Raw genomic sequence first — 8,234 nt, 5'->3', positions numbered from 1 at the left:
GCAGGGAGATCTTCAACTAGGTCAGCTTTCTCAAAGCCCCATCCAGCCTGACCTTGAATGTTTCCAGGGATAGAGCACCTACAGTCTCTGGACAACCTGTGAAAGTGTCTCACCACCCTCATTGTAAGAATTCCTTTTATCTAGTCTGAATCTATCCTCCTTTAGTTTAAAAACATTACCCCTTGTCCTATCACAACAGGCCCTGCTTTTTCAGCAGTCTTTCCCCATCATTCTTATAAGCCTGCATTAAGTATAGAAAGTCTGCTCTAAGGTCTCCTCAAAGCCTCTTCTCCAGGCTGACACCTCCAGCTCTCCGAGTCTGTCCTTGTAAGAGAGGTGCTCCAGCACTCCGATCATTTTTGTGTCCCTCCTCTATACCCTCTCCAACAGGTCCATGTCTTTCCTGTGCTGACTCCAGAGCTGGACACAGTACTGCAGGTATGGTCTCACTAGAGCATAGTAGAGGGACAGAACCAGCTCCCTCTATGTGTTGGTCATGCTCCTTTTGATGTAGCCCAGGACACGGTTGGCATTCTGGGCTGTGAGCACACACTGCCAGGTCAGGTCTAGTTTTATCGTGTTATTACTGAAGTACAGACTATGGTAGCCAAAACAAGGGTTATGACACTATTTATTACCAAAAGGAAAAAAAAAAAAAGAAAAAAAGAAGAAATAAAATTTTAAAGAATACCTATAAGTCACTCCAGAGCAGAGCCTTTGAAAACAGCCTTATGGCTCACACAAGCCTTTAAAAGCAGCCTCATGCATTGCTCAGTTTCAAAACATACTCCTGCTTTTACCCTATAGGCACAACAGCATTAGCAGTAGCGGAGGAACTGTACCTGAAGGAAGAGATATCCAATAGCCAAAATGTGCAGAAGACAGAATTCCTGCAGAACTGACAGCAGGGAGACTGTTTCAGAAAGAGCCTCCTTCCTGAAGATGAGCTGTGATAAGTACATGTATTTATCAGGTTAGTCCTCATTCCAGTAACTGAGTAGTGGGTGGGCACGTATTTCATTAAAATGGCAAATGCATTCGCCTACTATAAACCAAAAATACAAACATGAATATGAAAGGCCATGAATTATGCACTCTCTTATCTTTGATCATCAAGTAGGAAAGAGAGCTTGAAAAATAACTTACAGGAATCAGCCCAAGTTATCAGAACACCTCAACATCATAAGCATCAAGTAGGAGTTGATCCCATAGCTGATCAAAAGCTGACTTGTTGCCTGCCTTCACAATAAAGATTTGCATTTGCAGTGCATCAAACTGCCTGTAAGATGTGCACAGCACATTTCCCAGTAATCAGGTACAAAGAACAGAAAAAACAAAACCTCTCGATTCCCAAGTTTTGCCTTAATAAAACAAAATTATTTTGCATTTGATAAAGAAATAGAGAGAGAGAAAGACTGCTACATGCTGGTAATGATCTCAGCATAAGAATCCATCTACTATACCTGAACAGCTGCATAGAGCCATGCAGGCTCTTGTTTGGGTCCTCCTCTGCAAAGCAATGAGCCAAGCTCTCAACTTTTGGCATTGCTTTAGCACCACTATGTCACTTTTTTGTGTGTGTGCATTCAGCTCATTCAGCACCAGGAGGCTTTTTCACTTCCCAGTGAAAATAATGCTCTTACACAGAGGTAACTGGTTGTAAATGTGGAGGGAGGAGAAAAGCCAAAATGTTCTATAGCCTCTGACTTTAGGCTTGTACCCAAACACACATGATTCCCCTCCTTACCTGGGGTGCTCCCCACATGCAGACGAATGGCCCCCAAGGGGATGCACTGTGTTGACACTGGTAACACAACCCCTTCCCACCTCCCTTCTCACTCACCACCAGAAGCCATGTTGAGGGAGGAAGCCTGTGAGCTTCCAATCACTAAACACCCTGCAAAATCTGCTGACTTCAAGGATAGCTGCAATCATTCATGCAATAATTCACTAAATGCATGCGGTGGGCAGCAGGACCATACATCAGCATTGTCAGCTGCCTGCCCAGTAGCTGCCAGTGCGCAGCCAGCCTCCCGCACTCCTTTTTTACTTGTATCCACAGGCTTTTGCGTGGGGCTGCTCTCAGCCACAAGCATTAGGGAACCATTAGTCACTTGAAAAGCAGAGAGGCTCTGATGTTCGTGTAGAGCTAGGCAGTTTCAGTGAGCAAGCAACACAGATGTGACCGCTTGTGCCCAGACTATTTAGAGCTGAGAAGGACCTGCTGGTCTCACTGCTGGGCAGCAGCTGCCACTGCCATCTCCTCACCCACCTCATAATGGGAGGGCAGAGACTGCTCCTCCACTGTGCTAACATAAATATGAAGTATTTTAAACATACGGTGCTTTTCTACGTATATGTAATGACTGCTGTTAGCTTTATAAGCAGGCCAATATATTTAAAGCTGGGAAATATCTTTTACTTTATATTTTTGAGCTTTTTGGTGTTTTTCTTCTCTGCAACAGGAATCAGTGATGGCTGAGGACAGCCAGAGGCTTGCAAGAAATGCATAGCCCCATGCAGCATTGCACCCTGTGGGAGGGAAGGGCGTCAGGCCTCACTGCCTGGCTCAGCTTGGGACAGATATGGTGCAGAAAGAGGTACAGAGTGGTAAGTGCAGGGTGAAGAGGCAGCTACTGCAATCAGGCAAATCACATTGCTTCTGTGCATGCTATCTGCAGCTGCCAAACATCACATCACTGCAGCTTTCTGGTTTCTTCCAGTGATAGACAAGAAATCAAATTTTCAAGGTGTCTTCCCAAGTGATGCTCTACCCTCTTCCCTCTCCAGGCTCTGGAAGAAGTAGATGCAGGCAGCCCTGAGCACTGTGTGTGTTTCAGGTAGGAGAAGAACAGATGTGGAGCAGTGGGATGTCTCATTTCAGGGACTTGACTGAAGACACTTGTCAGAAAAGGAGGGATTTTACTCTTCTCATGGGGTCAGGGCTGAGTTGGAGGGAGGTGTATGGGCTGAGGGCAGTGATGACCTCAGTGTCTGCAGGGCTTGGGAGATGGCAGCCCACCAGAAATAAAATACTTGTATGTCATGGAAGCTGTATATGTGGAAGACAGACCATGACAACTACATTTGATGATGTTAGTTAAAAAAACAGAAAAGACAAAGTGCAAATATGTCTTTTTCCACATTTCCACCTTCTGCACATAAAACAACCTCACTTCTTAGACTCTAACAGCAGAGTCCCCAGGCCCTCCATGCATCCCTCTGTAAAGCTCTGCTCTCTGGGCCCAGGCCTGACTTTGCCCTGGCCCATGAAAGCCCTGAAAACCAAGCGATGGCAGAGATGTCCCTGACCATGTGCTACAGGAAAAAGTTTTCCAAAAGAAGGATCAGCCATACCCATGTGTGGCAGAGAGGTGGGAAAAGGAAGATCTTGCAGGTTGTGCTTGGTGAAAGCACACAGAATAGATGGAGGGGAAAATGACCTCTTTAACTGCTGCCTTTCTTCTCCCTCTTGCTATGCCTGAACATGGCATCCACGGTGAATCTGCCTTAGGCAAGGAATCAGGGAAAGAAAACTGGGGGAGAAAAAGCAAAACTCCTGACAACAGAGCAGATTTCTCAGCCTGAGAGGAGTACACTGAAGAGGGAAAAGTGGGAATAAGAATAGATTTTAACAGCTACAAATTATTTTGATCACAGGGAGAAAACCACAAAATATCTGCAGATTAGAGAAGAAAGAAGATGAGAGAAATCACCCTATTCTTTATAACAGAGAAAACTGCTCACGTGGTCCAGTTTGAGCACTCATTGCCACCAGCAAAGTATGGAAATTAGAAATACGGCAAGGTTCAGAAGTGACTGAGTAAGTGCAGAAGAAAAATGTATCAAGAGTTTTTTAATATAAAGTGTGCTATCTTTGGCTCAGACAGTCCCTCAACTACAGACTGCTGGAGCTGGAGAGTTAGGGTAAGCATCAGTATATGTCTGCCCTCTTCTTATGCTCTTACCATTGCTGGCCACTGTCAGAGATGGGTGTTGATCTGAACAGCTTTTGCCTGATGTGGCCCATCACCAGTGCATCAGACAGGACCTTGGAAAACCCAAGATGTTCCTTTTTCTCCTTTCCCTCTTCTTTCTTTCCCCCTTTCCTCTAAAGAAGGTAACTTCCCACAGGAATGTATGTGGAAATGATAGATCAGTATCACATCAACTTGCACAAATTGGCTGATTAATGTGCTTATCAAATCCCAGGGGATTAACTCAACTGTGATAAATTCATGCTAGGGAATCAATGCAGATTCTCAAATGAGAAAGCCAGGTCATTGCTTTAGACAAAGAATAAAGCAGGCTTCTGACCACGTCCACCTCCAAAGGCAGTTCATAAGCAGAACATCATAGAGCATAACACAGATGTGAAACAACAAATAGAACACAACAACATTTTTCCAAAAGCATGTTTAGAGGTGTGGGAGGAATGAGACGCAAAGGAAGACTTACCTGTTGACCTACTCATTAACCTACATTTTCCTAATATTAAAAATCAGTTACCCTATAGGGCTGCACTGAACAAAGTCCAGGGACACATCTCTTTGAAATAATCAATTACCTAATGAAAAAAACGTTGGCTCCATCTGACATGATCTTTCCCCTGCTGCACCAAACGAGAAGTAGCCTCATAAGGAAGCAGGCAAGGAACCTGACTTGTTCCCTTCAGGACACAGATGATGACTTCATTGGCATTACTACCATGATCCCATAGCCACAAGAGAGCTTCAGGGCTATAGACAGGGTTTCACTGTGACAGAAAGCTGATATAATGATGTGCAACACAGCAACATTTGTCCAGGACAGACAGAAATTTCAATATACATTCTACATTAGAAAGCAAGTACAAGAACACTATTCATTAAAAAGGTAAATATGACCCTTCTGCCCTTGACTGACAAAACAGAGCTATGTATACCCACAGGCAACAACTTAGCTATTGTCTTTGGAGCTGATCAAGTCCACATGAATTTTAACTCTGTCCTGAAAAATGTCATTGCAAGTGTTAATTTTTATATCCCATTGCTCATATTTTTACCTGCACATTGGACTGAAAATCTGGACAGTTTTGGCAGAAGCCTAATTACAGAAGACTATTAAATGAGGCAGCCTTCCATTGTATATAAACTTCCTGAAACAATTATTTCAATCCCACCTAGCAAATTGGTCTCTTAGGGGAGAATGTGCTTTTGCTGCAAAAGCCCTGCAAGATCGATGCTGCAAGCCCCAGAGCCATTCCAGGGGCACGTGGCACACCGGGTGGATGGTGTTGCTTCCTGTGCCTCTCCCATTAGCCATGACATGCAAACAACGGGACTCTGCAGCTCTGCGTTGGCGTACCAGAAATTTGTGAACCCTTTAAAAAAGTCATGTAACATTGACACATCAATAGAGGAGTAAGCTGCAATATCACTGCAAATTCATCTTCATTTAATTCAGTTCTGTGGAAAAATTCAGCAAGGCTTTCAGTAGTCATCATAGGCTGAGACAACACATCTCAAGGTTCCTAAATAATGTATTAAAAGCAGAAGAGTTAGGTTTCCCTTTGGTTTCTCTGGTTCTTTTGTCAGCATGTAACATTACTGATCACAGGCTTTCTCTTTTCATCCATGGGAGGTCTACTGTAGGATTATCACCCAGCAAGGACTGTGTAAGAGTTGTACCAGGACTCACAGCCTTCATGGTCTTCAAGAGGCCCAAGTGAGACCCTACTGCAGAGACACTCAGCCTCTGGTGTGATACCAGTTTTCCCCTCTGGGACATGAGCAGCTTTTGGTACAACTGGACTGTGCTCCATATGCTGCCTTTGTGCTCGGGGCACATTCCTGACAAACACAAGCAGCAACCTCCTTGGGACTGGGCATCCAAAACAATTCAAGTAGCACTGAACACCAGCCCTGTACCTAGGTGTGGGTTACAAGTAGGAATAACCTTTTTTTTTGTTTGTTTCCCCTGGCCACAGTTGTATCTAACATCAAAGCAGAGGTCACTTATCTTAGTTCCAGTGCCAGCTACCTCAGCCTTACCTTTTCTGGTTTTTCTTCTCATTGCTCTTCTTTTTATTTTATGAGCAGGGTAACTCCATTTGCTTTTCCTGTAAGACAATGAAGTTTCAGGCTCCTGTAGCAACCAGGAAGAAGAGTCCTTAACTAGTCCTTACTTATAAGGGAAACCACCATCCTATTGGGCTGCTGTGATCATTCTTTCATTTCCTCATCAGAAGCACAGCCAACCCAAACTTTCACTTGTGCAGACATCACTGTCCTTCATGATTGTCATAGGCAGAGCTTTTTCACCTTGATGATATCCTCCAGTGCACTGGCACTTTTTTTTCATTAGGGACTGCAGTGACAGGACAAGGGGTAATGGGTTCAAACTTAAACAGAAGAGGTTTAGATTGGATATAAGGAGGAAATTCTTTCCTGTTAGGGTGGTGAGGCACTGAAATAGGTTGCCCAAGGAGGTTGTGAATGCTCCATCCCTGGCAGTGCTCAAAGCCAGGTTGGACGAGGCCTTGGGTGATATGGTTTAGAGTGAGGTGTCCCTGCCCATGGCAGTGGGGTTGGAACTTGATGATCTTAAGGTCCCTTCCAACCCTAACTATTCTATGATTCTATGGTCAATACAAGTCATCACTAGCCAATGGTAAGGATGATTGCTCTGGAGGCAGGTGTACAGAGTTTAGATCAACCCCAGCTGATCTAATAATAATGTCAGTAACTCCTTTTTCAGAACAGCAGTTTCTCCCTAGCCAAAGTCACTTTCTATGTGCTGTGACTTGCTCAGGTCAGAGGAGCAGCTGGCCACATGGAGTCTCTTGGCTGTTTCCAGAGCTTATTTCTGGATGCACGTCAGAAAGAGTTTAATCACCTCAAAAAACAGGATCGAGGATTAATGTGGTATAGGGTTATTTTTAGGCACCATTGAATAATTTTCTTAAACTCCCACTAAAAGACTTTTGTTGGAATGAAACACATTTTTCTTAATTATTAATGGTGCTTGCCATTAAAATAAATAAAAAAATAAGTTGACTTGGTGGTAATCAGAGACAACTGCAGAGCAAACTATTTGATGAGGCTGGTAATCACAAAAAAAATTATCAAATTTTCTTTTTATAAATTATAAATATTTCCTAGAGTACACACTAGAAGCATCTTAACTAAGAGGTTTAAGATCAGAATACAGCTGAGATTTTCCCCCTCACCTTTCTCTCTGGTGTTTCCTATATAGAAAAGGGTTACTTGCCAAAGGATCCCAATTCAGTCCATGCTAAGTGAGTGGGAGTTTCCCTTTCATCTCAGCCACTATTGAGTGCAACTCAGTGTCCTCATAAAGGTCACAGCAAATTCAGATGGAGCCTTCCATGCGTTCCCTCTTCTTCCATGTAGATTGCCAGGACTCTGTTGATAGAATATGTGATTTTTGTTTTTGTCTTTTCCTTTTTTTTTTCAATATTATAAATTGCCATTTGTTGTGGTTTAAAACCAGTCAGGCAGCTCATTCATTCACTCCCCCCATTCTTTCCCTCCCCTTACTCCCGGAGGGACGGAGAGGAGAATCGAAAAGAATGCAACTCCCACAGGTTGAGATAAGAACAGTTTAGTAACTAAGGCATAACACAAACCACTATTGCTACCACCAATAATAACAATGATAAAGGAAATAACAAAGGAAGAGAATACAACACCTCAGCACCCGCTGACCTATAACTCACCCCCCCCCCAGCCTGACCAAGCACCGACCGATACCTCGTCCAACCCCGCAGTCTCCTAGCCCTTCTGGGTAACTCCCAGTTACATCCCTGGGCATGACGTGCTGTGGTATGGAATACCTCTTTGGTCAGTTTGGGTCAGGTGTCCTGTCTCTGCTTCCTCCCGGCTTCCCCTCCTCCCTGGCAGAGCATGAGGCTCACAAAGTCCTTGGCCAGACCAAACATCTGAGCAGTAACTAAAAACATCGGTGTTATCAGCACTGTTCCCAGGCCGAAAGTCAAAACACAGCACTGCACCAGCTACCAAGAAGGAGAAAAAATGACTGCTACTGCTGAACCCAGGACACCATTTTAAATCTTACATGGTAAAATTTTCAGCAAGCAAATGGCAGTTCAGTCAGGTGATTTCCAGCTGAACTTATTAAAGCTGAAAACTATGAAAAATTGGTAATAGCAAGCTGAAAGTAGCCAGAGATGTTTAGCAGAATAGTGTGAGAGTATGCTATAATTTAGATGA

General features: G+C 43.8%; 1 long non-coding RNA gene across 1 annotated transcript; it reads left to right on the top strand.

Moving 5' to 3' along the window:
- Nucleotides 1–1,830: 1,830 nt before the first annotated feature.
- Nucleotides 1,831–4,206, top strand: LOC133223638 (uncharacterized). The gene is made up of 3 exons (XR_009728646.1): nt 1,831–2,325; nt 2,466–2,610; nt 3,661–4,206. It is a non-coding gene; the product is annotated as an uncharacterized LOC133223638 (long non-coding RNA).
- The last annotated feature ends 4,028 nt before the right edge of the window (nt 4,207–8,234 follow it).

This window comes from Neopsephotus bourkii, unplaced genomic scaffold (assembly GCF_033783945.1).
Source record: "Neopsephotus bourkii isolate Nb327-2 ecotype Australia unplaced genomic scaffold, CSIRO-AGI_Nbou_v1 NB_1638, whole genome shotgun sequence".
Taxonomy (NCBI): Eukaryota; Metazoa; Chordata; class Aves; order Psittaciformes; family Psittacidae; genus Neopsephotus; species Neopsephotus bourkii.
The sequence above is the reverse complement of the archived record's forward strand: the minus strand, read 5'-3'. Positions and strand labels throughout refer to the sequence as shown.